Source organism: Protopterus annectens, chromosome 13.part0 (assembly GCF_019279795.1).
Source record: "Protopterus annectens isolate FY-2018-M chromosome 13.part0, PAN1.0, whole genome shotgun sequence".
Classification (NCBI taxonomy): domain Eukaryota; kingdom Metazoa; phylum Chordata; order Ceratodontiformes; family Protopteridae; genus Protopterus; species Protopterus annectens.
Window position 1 is genome coordinate 1319778308 of NC_056747.1, and position 13111 is coordinate 1319791418.

A 13111-nucleotide genomic window follows, 5' to 3' on the forward strand; every position below is an offset into this window, starting at 1 on the left:
AATGTGGACAAGGGAAGTGAGGGTATAGTATTAGAGATGCACTGTGGGACAAATACAGATAAGGCATACATTATGAAAGAGTAGGTAACACAAATAAGCAATGCAAAGAACGAGGAAGTTGGGGTGATTGTGTGTTGGGGGATTTCAATATGATTATAGAGAACAGCAAGAAAGGTTATTTGAAGTCAGGAAATTCAACAAGGGGTGTTAAAAGTGTATTATGAGAAGGATTTAAGCTATTCCAGGTAACTCGTGTTTGGGTGGAGAGAAAACGAAAAGGCTGAAGTTTTAACATAAACAACACATTGTGCACTGTAGCTTTAAGAATTTAATGCTTTGTAATTAAATGAAGGCAATTAGGTTAATGAATATGTTTTATTTAATATAAAAGGAGGTTGAAATTTAATTGAGTTTATCTGATGAAGTCTCCCTGAGAGACGAAAGCACTTATGGAGTGTTATTTGATCTGATTTTTACATTAAATTATCCCTTTTCCATGGTTTGGAGTCCGTTCTGTTTTTGGATTTTACAGTTTTTGGTGTGCACCACTTTTTTGAACTTTTTACTGGAGAAAAAAGGAACAGAACAGGGGTTTACTTTCTTGAGGAATGATAGATGACAAAGAGTAGATTTGATACAATTCTGGTGGATAGGGACACTTAGGGATAGGCAGTGCTGGTAGATTTGGTGGAGAGGATATGGTCAGACCATGCCATGGACAAAATGTGTTGAAGGTGACATGAAGGGAAAAAAGATAAAGCCTGTAGTTTTTGAGAAAAACAAAAATGCAGAAGAAGATGGTAGGGATCAGTACAGGTATCATGGAGATTTAGGAAAATGGGTGAAAAGGAGAGAGTAAAGAATTATCAGGAGTGAAAGATGAAAGAGTTAGAATATCTTTTCTGTGAATCATAACTGAAGTGTGTTCTTAATGAGTATCAGTCGGGAGTAAAAGATGATGAAGTGAAGATTAAAGAAAATTTGAGTCAGGTAGGAATCTGAGAACCCAACAGAAGCGTGTAAAATAAGAATGGAGATTAAAGAAAAATTGAGTCATGCAAGAGTCTAAAACTTAGATGGAGCTAGCTCATGGAGACTTGACTGACAGAAGAAAGGAAAATTTACATCAGGCTATTATTATACAAAATTAAAGACCAGAGATGGAAGGTGTGGTTGAAGAGGATACAGAATGAAGAAGTGGAGAAGGTGTCTGCAGGATGAGGAATGAAGGATACTTTCAAAAAGCTTTATGAGACATTGTATGAACAAACAGGGTGGATGGAGGAACTTGAAGGATAGAGAAGGGTAATTCAAACTGATGAGGAGAGAAGGTTGATGAATAGAAATGTGCTGGAGGAGTTTGTAGATGACATAGGACTGGAGAGATGGAAAGACATGCAAACATGAGAGTCCTCCAGTTGACTTTTATAAGAGTGAGGCTGCAAATTAAGAAAAAATGTAAAGGGAATAGAAACACAGAGGATTTATAATTCAAACCACCCACCGCTACAATAGCCATGTTATTTAATATAAACTCCTTAATTTCCTTATACTTTCTCATTTTCTCCCCTATAGGTATGTATGCAAGCACACTGTCTCACTTATTGCTTTCTCAGTTATCCTCATATCACATATTACCATCCTCCTGAATTCTAACTGTAACATCTATTACCTTAGTGTTTTTCACTAATATTACTATTTCTGAAAATATGTTTTTACAAAAACTCCATATAATATTTCCCCATAGCTTTAGAAGTTATTCTTTTTTTCTATGTTCAAAAGTAAGTATTAATATACACTGTCTCTGCACTACAATACCATGTATAGACCAATAACCTTCTCACTAAATTATTTTCACTTTCACACCAACTGACAGGTCTATATTATAAGAGTGAAAGTGCATATGTCCGACTACATAAAAGTGGGCACATAATGCATGAAACCTTAAAATAGCAGACGGCCACGTAAGCAAATTTTTCCCTAGGGAAAAAAACCTACATGGCTGTTCACTAAAAAAAAATAATTTAACATATTAAACAGGTACCCCTAACTAAATATACCAACTCTGAGATTGCACTATAGGGAAGGAAGATGCGATTCGACGAATTTGTGTCACTGTTTCCATATTCGCTTAGAAGCATTTTCATGCTTCTAATATAGACCAATGATAGACCTTTCTTAATTTTGCATTGTGTCACCATTACTTGTAATTTCCTTTTCATTATCCTATTCCCAATTGATAATAATCTTTGCCTTCTATCACACCTTCTTCTTCATCACCATTACATTAAAATGCAGTGTTTATTCATTGTTTCTAAATGAAATTCCTTTCTCCATCTTGACATTCTAAGTTTCTATTACTTTATTTTCCAAAACACATTTTGTTCATTTTAATATGCATAACACCACAATGAACATTTATACCTCCACTTTCAGCTTTCAATATACTGATTTCAACTATTTCAGTTTTTATTGTATTTTTATCATTATCAAGACTTACTTAATATTACAATAATAAGCAGTTGAACTATAAATGACCTTGTTCACTACATTTTCTCCATACAACTGTACAAGCAATTATTGAATGTCTATGTCCCTATACTGAGAACATTTCCTTCTCATGCAGTCCTTTATCAAATTAGTTTTCTCTCCACAGGAAAAAAAACATGATTTGGGTTGTTTATTAAGCACTTTTTAATGCCATATACATTCCATCAAAATACAAAAAAAAATGTTTCCAATCCTCCATATCATTAGCTGTAAACTGCACTGTTACTTTTCTTCTAGATTTTGAATTTAAATTGTGAGGAAAACTCCACCTTAGAACTAAAAAAAATATATGTTTTTTTCATTGTATCTTTGTTTTCTGAGTTATTTTAATACCTCAAAATCACCCCAAGTGCTTCTTCTACAGTTTTAATGTGTTTATCTTAAAATGGTGGATGATTGGGCCTATACTTGTAATGTGTTCTTGTTTTATTGCTTTAACTCCTTTTTACCAGAATACATTTCAAGTCCTCTTTATATGAGTCAAGCTAGACATAAGGAAGTGGTGTTTTCTTATGCCATTAAGATAGAATGGCAGGACTGTGAAGCACTGTCATCTAAATACACCTTCTGTAACAGAGCTACTTTTATGTTTCCCTGACTGAGCCTCATTTATGCATCTGTCACAGCTTGTTGTATGCTATAAATAGCTGTTAGCTACTTCCAGCAAAAGAAAGTAGGTAAATAGCAGGCTTTTGTAAAGGGAATCTTTTGTAGTTCTAAAACAATTGACAGACCTTCCCCCATACTCTCATGCTGGTGTGTGAAAACTCTGACTGCATTAAATGATCCTTGCTGTACATTTACCAGTGCCGAGTAGTAGGACTCCAAACTGTCTGTTACTTCCCAATGCCTTCAGTGGTAAGTTTTTTTTTTCTTTCTCATGAATGATACAGAATTAAAATGTGCTTTACTGGTTCCTTAATTATTTATGTCATATTTACTCCTTTTTTCTATTTCAAATTTATTTATACTTTGCAAAAAAGAAGGAAGAAGCCCAGTTATGAAGTACAGAAGTAAACACACCAAGGCAAATGTCCAGAAAAAATGTAAACTCCTAATACTGCTAAAACCACAGTGAAGGAGCAAAAACCACTATAAAATCCAGTATAAATTCAATGCTCTTTATTGTAGGTTAGCGCTTTCGCAACCAGCCCTGGTTGCTTCCTCAGACCAAAGATTACAAAAAAAAAATCATCCCAAACTTTAAAAGCCTTGAATCCCGTGTCACATGACTATGCAGACTTTAGCAGTATTTGGAGTTTACCTTTTTTCTGGACATTTATTTATACCTTGATAACCAGAAAAGTGAACTGGTCCCAGGACTCTTTTCAGCCACAGGTTGGGCAACATTGGCAAAGATAATAACAAGTAATAAATGCATTTAGAAATACAAAAGAAAAAAAACACTGACATAAAGATATTGACAGAGACTGCATGTGTAACACATAGCCAATGTGTGACAGTGAATAAGTAAAACATTAAACATTTACTAGACTGTATACATTAATAATGCTTAACTCTTCTATGTTAAATTTAGTATAAATAAATTGTATGCAACTATATTGCACACACACACACAAACACACATACACACACACACACACACACACACATATATCTATATATATATATATATATATATATATATATATATATATATATATATATATATATATATATATATATATATGGGTCTACTTCAAAGTATGGAATTACCACTTCATCGAATCCCAAAATATCGACATGACATTGAGGAACTTGCAAAACATCGAACACTCGGAACATCAAAAACTAATCCAACATAACAAAAAAAAGCAAATCAAACCCACTGATGCTGGCAGCTCCACCCCCAATAACTCCCCTAACTAAATATACCAATTGCGAGATCGCACTACAGTGGGGAAAGGGCAAAATGCACCATGGTGGTCAAATGGCGCTTTTCATATGGAAGGTGCTTGCTGTTCTGGGTGTTCGATGTTCAGCAGTTTCTGCTATGTCGTCTCGATGATATGGGATTCGATGAAGTGGTAATTCAATACTTTGTAGTAGACCCATATATATATATATATATATATATATATATATATATATATATATATATACATATATATATATATATATATATATATATATATAGTAGATAGATACATATATATCTGTGTGTGTATATGATATGGGATTCATGAAGTGGTAATTCAATACTTTGTAGTAGACCCATATATATATATATATATATATATATATATATATATATATATATATATATATATATATATATATATACATATATATATATATATATATATATATATATATATATATATATATATATATATAGTAGATAGATACATATATATCTGTGTGTGTATATAAAATGCATGTAGCATGTAGAATACTGTGTTTAAATGCACATCTGACTGTGTGTGTGTGTGTGTGTGTGTGTGTGTGTGTGTGTGTGTGTGTGTGTGCATGTGCGCATGAGTGCGTGCATGTGTGTGTGTGTGTGTGTGTGTGTGTGTGTGTGTGTGTGTGTGTGTGTGTGTGTGTGTGTGTGTGTGTGTGTTTAAACACAGTTAGGTACTTCTGATTTCCTTTACTTAATGTTTTTAATACAAGAGCACATAATAAACATATGTTAAAGTATAATCAGCTGTATATTATGGTTGCCATCAATGGTCACATTTCTTTTTATTGACTACAAAATGCTTATGCACTCGAACAATGTAAGGACTGACTCAAAGTCAGTGGGAATCTCTTACCATGGATCTGCATGTACCAGATATGCATCCCCCTTTGAGAGGATGTCACAGAAAAGCATAAAATGCCTTTTTATGAACATTATCAGTGCACTTATTTGATAGAGTCACCACTTGTCTCTCTTTCTGTAATTCGGTCGTGTGTGTGTGTGTGGGGGCTTGAAAATGGTAAATGTGTTGATACTTTACAAGAAAAAATATTTTCTGACCTTTCTCTAAATGTCACAAGAAATACTGCATTTACGTTATCTTAACATGCAACCTATTAGAAATAACCAGCATTTAAAGCTTAGCATTTCAGTACTGTGTTGCTATGTATGTAAATTTGTCAGAAGATGTGACAGCTGCCTTTAAACCCCTGACTGATCTAATTGCTTTGTTTTGCTATAAAAAAAGAGTGTTAAGTTCTCTTTCTCTCCAATGAAAACAGTGGAAAACAGTTTCATGCCTTTCTGCCATTTTTATATCAGCTGCTATGTTCCTGACATTAGTAGGATTAATTGCCCAGTTACAATTGATAGCAGTACTTGACAGGGCAAATGACAGATTTAACTATGTCTATGATATGTCATGCAGGTGGAGACAAATTCTTCTGCACAGTATGTGAGAAGTTAAGCTTAAAAAAAGTAGGTAGGCTTTCCGTTTCTTTGATTCCAGTGCAAGAAATAAAAGTTTCAAATAGTACAAGCAGGTTTCTGTTACTTACCCAATACTGAAACCATGCTGTAGGGAGAAAAGAAACCTAAGGATTGAGTTAAACTGTAGGAGAGGCATACGTCTCAACTGTCCAGATTTTCACAGAACGTCCAGATTTTTGGCTCATATTTTTGGTCTGTTCCTCATAAAATTTGTAGTTTTCTGGAAAATCACTGGAATGATCTGAGTACTGAAGTCACTAAATATTTATTTATTTTATTTTATTTGCATTTGTTTATCAGGATGTTCCAGCTCGGCCAGAAGTGCCCATTTTCAGTGGAATCCCAGGGAGAAAAGCTCCACATATAAGACATTTCACATAAAATATAGAATTTACATTAATAAAGACATTTAGTACATATTATTGGCAGCTTATACAATTGGTGAAAAAAACAGTAGATAAGTAATCATTCTCAAATCAAAGATATTATACAAGCAATACAGAGTATATACATGAGAACATTCCATACGAGTAGTTTTCAGCTAGCAAAATTTATATAGGACACCTCATGCAGTGGGTGCAAAGCAGATACAGGAATTAATCAGAGATTAGGTACTTAAACTTTTCACACATTTAGGAGGTATAATAGCTGAGGGGTAGGCTATATGAATCCTGTTGCAGGAATCAGCAAAGTCGGTGGATATTGTTGCAAATATAAGTGGTGGTATGATATTAAGGTAGGCTGCAAGAGTACCTGAATGTCTCACCTGGTTCAATGATAGGTCCATAACGGTTAGGAAGAGAAGGAAGTAGACAGGAGGATCGATGGTAGTACAGTGAGGGTTAGTAGAAGAAGGAAGTGGACAGATAGTAGAAGAGGGAAGTGGACAGGATGGAGAGGCGGAGTAAGTAAAAAGACAGGTGAAATGGCATACATTTGAATTTCAGACTTCAAATCTTTCAGAAAATGTATGTTAAAACATACTCTGTTACTCTAGCAACTTTCTAAGTTTATAAGAGCAATATTTAAAATATGTCCCTATTTTGGGGCCTTTGTCCCCCCATTTTATCTGGCTTCGTCCAGATTTCTTGCACTATGTGGTTGAGCGGTATGAGGAGAGGGTGGGGTTTTCCTTTAAAGACATAGAGCTAGATTCTGAAAGCTTCATAGTAGTGGAGCAAACATCCTCTGCCATCCTGTAACTACTCCTAAGTGAATCTTTCAACCACCCCTTAGGTGACATCGTTCCACAGGCAGGATTTTCTTGATTCACTACAATGCAGAGCTGAATTCATTGGACTCCCACTATGCCAGTATAACATGGTATGATATTGAATCTCATTACCTATTTCTAGTGTAGCAGAAATTTACCGGAGGACTTGGCAGCCTCTCAAAGCTCTCTGGCATAGTAGCGCCACCTGTATGGCAGCTCTAGTATTGCAGGTAAGAAGTCTGCTTGAAGTACAATGGCTGGTATACAGCTGTTGCTGCATGGTCATGAGGCCATTAAGTGCAGGAATACCATCTATATGTCAGACTGGTGAATGCAGATATGATGTCCATGTCACCATCATGCCTCCATCCTCTTAGTCATAACAAAGGAAAGGCATGTAGAACTACTAGTGCACAAGGGAATTACACCTATCTTTAGCCAGCATGACACTTCAAGCAGTCCTTCTGGTGATTTGGGGATGGCTCACTCTGTACCCAGCCACTCATACATGTGTTATCTGGAATCCTACTCCTTCAACTGCAACACACTGAAGAACAGCTCCACCCATATACTTCCCTCAAGTTACTGACTGCAGTACCTACTCCCACAAACAGGTGGCACATCTGCTTCACTAAAAATCCCCTTTGAAGTGAATGGGCTTTTCCATTTTTTTCAGCCTTGTATATTAGCAACCTTCACTAATGCTGAACTATTTTGTCAAAGTGAGTCCAGTCCCTCTTTTGGAATTAGAACTCTGGAAGTCTCCATTAGCATACAGTGACTGGGGACTGGCAAAGCCTTAGGTATTGGACATGAACATGGCATAACTGCTTGGTGTAGTGTTATTCCACAACTAAGTCTGCAAGGAATCTGGCCAATAGTGTTTTGATGGCGCAGAAAACAATTTTTCTCTGTCAGTGGCAAATTTTATAATAAACCAAATGTATCAAACATCACTTCAAAGAAAGAGTATGCACCTAAATGTATTAATGCCCTAACATCATTCACAGTATAGCTCAAAGGTGTAATTATCTCAAATAATATACCTTTTTATTGGCATCCCACTTATGATTCTAATCTGTATAACTGGCCATTTTTTACTGCTTGCAGTCTGTGACTTCTATCTCTACAATATCTTCTCAACTTGATGCAGCTATTGAAACATAAGTTCTCTTTGCAATTTCCTGAAATCCAATGTTTGTCTGGATTCCTGTTTGACCAACAGCAGATATTTGCTCCTCCAAATGCAAAGGAGCACCAGCTGACATTTCAGGCAATGCATTTATAGTTCCTGCATTCAAACTTTCCTCACCTTATGACTGTACAGCATAGAATTGCCAACAACATCTCATTAGATCAGAGGCTGCGGTGGTGCAACAGTTAGCATTGGCACCTCACAGCAAGAGGTTCTCTGGTTTGATTCTCGGCTGAAGTGCCTTCTGTGTGGAGTCTGCATGTCCTCCCCATGGTCAAGTACTGTTAAAGACATGCAGGTAGGTATGGGTGTGCCTTCCTTGAAGGTTGGGCACCAAGCTGGTACCTTAGCACTGTAAAAATCCCCTGCCAATCATTAGCAAACTGGAGTTCTGCTGGGGTGACTCCTAACTGGGAAAAGGCATTAGTTTTAGTTCTCTTTTTTCCATATGCCTCACTAAGGTGAAATCATCCAATATACCTTCTGCCATGCCAACAGTTTCCACAGTTTTGTCAGCATGTTCACTTCTTTTCAAACTATGATCACTGCTAACATCCTCCATCTTGGATTTTCTTCTCTTCCCTCTTAACAGCAACCAGCTGGTGCCATCTAGAGAAAAGAGTAGAGGCATCTTCCCAGTGCTCTGGCCAAATTTTCCCTAGTCAGTATGAATACCACCTAAGGTGTGCCATGAAAAAAGGCCATTGGTCTACTAAGAATAGTGTTAGCACCTTTCACCAAGGCAAAAACTGTACAAAAAACACACCCCTTACAACTCCTATAGCCCTGACTTTCTCAGCTTGTTTCTTCACGGTATCTGACTGTCTCCATGCTCATTTTGTGAGATAAGAGGGCAAATCATTTGGCGGGGAAATGCCTTTCCCTTGTATTTTTATGTATTTTCTCTGACTTGATCTTATCACATTAAAGTGATGCTTTTGTAAAAAAAAATTAAATTAAATTAAAAAAAAAACAGTCTGAAGCAGCATTTTTACAAATCTAGAATTCTGTCTTTGCTGCCAGACAGAAAATTATTTTTTACAGTTATTTCAAGACTATCGGACAACTGTTCTAATTTACAGATATTCTGGAAAAGATGGATAGGTAGCAACCCTAAGTGAGACTAACCCAGTCAATAAAAGTGAAATAAATAAATCTCTGGCTGTCTTTTCATATTAGAATAGCGCTGTTTACAATTTGCATTTGTTAGCTGCTATGCTGTTGCTGCTATTGACTGTATTTGAGAGCTTCTCCCAAGAATTTCTCAATAGATTCAGCCTAGACAGCAAAATATAATGACTAAACATATAATGCGATATAAACATTACAAAAAGCTGAGATTGTGCATATTATTTGAAAACTAATAAAAATTCTGGAATTTATTCCAAAATATAGTAGTGATGGTGTTCTCTGCCACCTTTCCCTTGCTTCTTCAAACCGTAAAATTCAACCTGTATCTCCCAATGACATTTTCCTAGCGGGAAGGATCTGCCCAACTCAATACCTCATAGTACCAAGGCATTGAACTGAATAATGACCCTATACAAAAGCAAAAATAATACAATTCATAAACATTCTGTGTTAATAAATTACATTAACCTAGCTGAGCATAGTACCAAAGCTGCCAGTGGACTCAGCAGGACCATGGAGTCCAGCCAAAGTTCTCAAACAGAGTGGCTCTATCTGTCCAATGCAACTGGTATTTCAGGTAAATAGCCTTTCACAATAACTCATCTATCATACAGGTAGAGCTGCAGAGCCATGAGACTATTCAGTACCACAGTGCCATCTGCAGGGCATGCAGGTAAATGCAGACATGAAGGCCAACATGGCTGTCATGCCTGATTCACCCACCGCATATGGGAAGAAAAAGAAAAGTGATAATGTAGATGTAGGATGTGAAGCTACTAGCCTGCCAGGGAATGTAATCTTTTGTTTAAAAGAAAGAGGGAAGGCTGACATTACCCACTAACTGTCATGCATGCAGCCTCAAAGAACCTCCCCCTCCAACTGACTCTTGATACCTGGAGCACAACTCTACCTATATGTGGTACTGCAGGCGTTCTGACTTCTTCCCCAGTACTGCCTACACTACCTACTTTGAAATGTGGGTGGAAATTTCACTTCACTGAGGAACACACATTTGGAAAAGTTTTTTGCTGATTCAGCATCATACAGTGGAGACTCTCACCATTGTACAGCATGGCATTTATTTGGTATGACAAGCCCAATTCCCCTTTTGATATCAGGTGCAGGCTTCCTCCAGTCTCCATTAGAATATGCTGACTGGGAACTGATGAATCCCTATCTTTTGGAGGGGAGCATGTCTTAACTTGTTTAACTGGATGTACAACTCCACATCAAAGGCTTTTAGAATCTAATCCTATATCTAAACTGAAATTTAAAGTGAGCAAGAAGGGACAAGACCCCTAAACCTTTACTACTAATATCCTCCCTCTCCAAGACTGTACAACCTTAGAAAACAAAGAATATGTGATTTTACTTAGAAATCAAATATTCTGTTTTTCCATGATGTCAGGTGTTCTTGGAATATGTATACATAAGTAACAGACAGCTATTAGTGTGTGTTTGTGGGGGAGCGGAGGGGGTGCAAAAATTGCTAAGTAAAATCTGTTAGTAGATTTATAAGCAAACATTGCTCTGTATGATGCACATGTTTAATATAGGTTTAGAACTACAGAATTGTTCATGTTAGGCTGTTCTATTACGTTACTGTGAATGTCACTAAACAAAACTGGATGCAGTGAGGCAGTTAAGCCATAACTCACAAAGGTCTGTACTCTTTCATTACTTACTTGGTTCCAGAATTGGACTAGGAGCAGGGATGACATGGGGGTGAAGTAAAAAGAGTGTGTGTAATGATTACGTCGCCCTGGGCACCAGACTCCCATGCTGTAGCTCCAAAAGAGTTAATAGTCTGCTTAAATCTATTTGGTAATTATGTAAATAAAGTAGTAAGTTGCACTGATATGTCAAGGAAAGGGTACTGCTTGGGTAAAGATACCATTGAGCTAGCAGTTTATCATACTGTTTCTACAATATAAAGTTTTGCCTCGGAAATTATATCCAAATTAATGTTAGCACCCTTGAATCAAAGTTCTGAATGCTTTGTGAATTTCCTTCTGACCTTTACACAGAGGTTTCTCAATTTTGAACATAATGAACAGTTGTGTTGCTATTGATTTTGCTGAAATATATAATTTTACTTCTGTTTCTGTTGCATCGCATCACTAACCTCTGTGGAGCAGTGCTGTAAGCATCTGTACTGCATTACTTCACCCTTAATTACAGCTCATGTGTCATTTTAATGCTGATCTGAAATTTCAATATGTGCCCAATGAATATGATTCTGAGAAGGCATTAGATTATTCTGTAAGGCAAAATGTGTGCACTCTCATGATCAGATGGCTTATTTCATCTGAACACTGCCCTGAAATTCAGACACCTATAATTCAGCAATTCTTTTAACGATGTCTTGTTTGATGATCTTACCATATGCTATTGCTATTTGCACTTTTTTCAGAGCTGATCTGCAATTACACATTACAGGAATTTTATAATCAGGTGTTACTTTTTTTTAAATAGCAACAATATTTTAATGCTGTAGAACAAATACGCATTCTTGAGAATCTTTGACCTGGTCCATATGGTAACTGGTTGCTTAACTGCAGTTTTATTAAATATTTAAACATACTTAACAATATGTCAAAATCTTTGTGTTGAATCAATTCTTATGTGCCCTTGTTCACCTTGAAATAAAACCATGGCTGAAAATTGTATTTGCCTCTTCTAGGACTCTCTGTGTAACGCTATATATTGAATAGCTGCTATGAAGTTCCTATGCAAATACTAATTTCTACTTTGGATGCATTAAGGCCTCTTTAAGAAAAAGATCTTACATTATCAGCTTTAAAAAAAAATATGGTTTGCGGTAGAATTTATGTACAATGACAGAAAATCAGTTCCACACAAAGGAAGTTTTGACCTCATATTTTTTTAATTTCGATAAGTTACAGCAAAGTGTACACTTCATGGTAATTCAGAGATAGCTCTATCAGAGTACAATGGTGGGGTGTCTCTGCAGCTGTGCTAATGAGGCATTCTGGGAGAGAGACATATGCTAATTAGCCATGTGCTCTTCTCAAGAACTGCCTGTAAAAAGGCATTTATGCAGTGTAAATTAACACTCAGAGCCACTTGCATTAATAATGAACATGGCCAAAAGGTTGTGTTTACCCATCATAGTATAGGTCAGACAGGTGTGTGTGAAATGCACCATTTAGAGGCACTTTTCTCAGTGTCAAACCCTGAACCTTAATTATTACTAGACAATTACCTTAAACTTCCACACCAAGTGCTAGGTCTCATTTAATTTTTATCTTTTATAAATCACTAGGGACTACAGTCTGTCAGTGTCTGGCATAGAGTTTTGTAGGTGTGCTGCTCAGTGTCATCGGTGTATTGGGTAATATGCTTGCATTTGGTGCAGAAGGCTGTGGGTTCCATTCCCACACCAGGGTGATTAATTGCTGACACTATACTGTAGCATAAGCAGGGGGGGGGTTGCACTCTGGCATGTGTTGCCCTTTGTCTGGGATGCCTAGTAACTAAGAGTCTGCTGTTGATTTGCTAGCCATTCCCTATTGCATATCACCAGCACACCAGTTTTTTGATGTAACAGAAGTAATTTATTCTTCAAGGGCAGCAGGCACTGCACTTGTAGATGAAGCACTGAAAT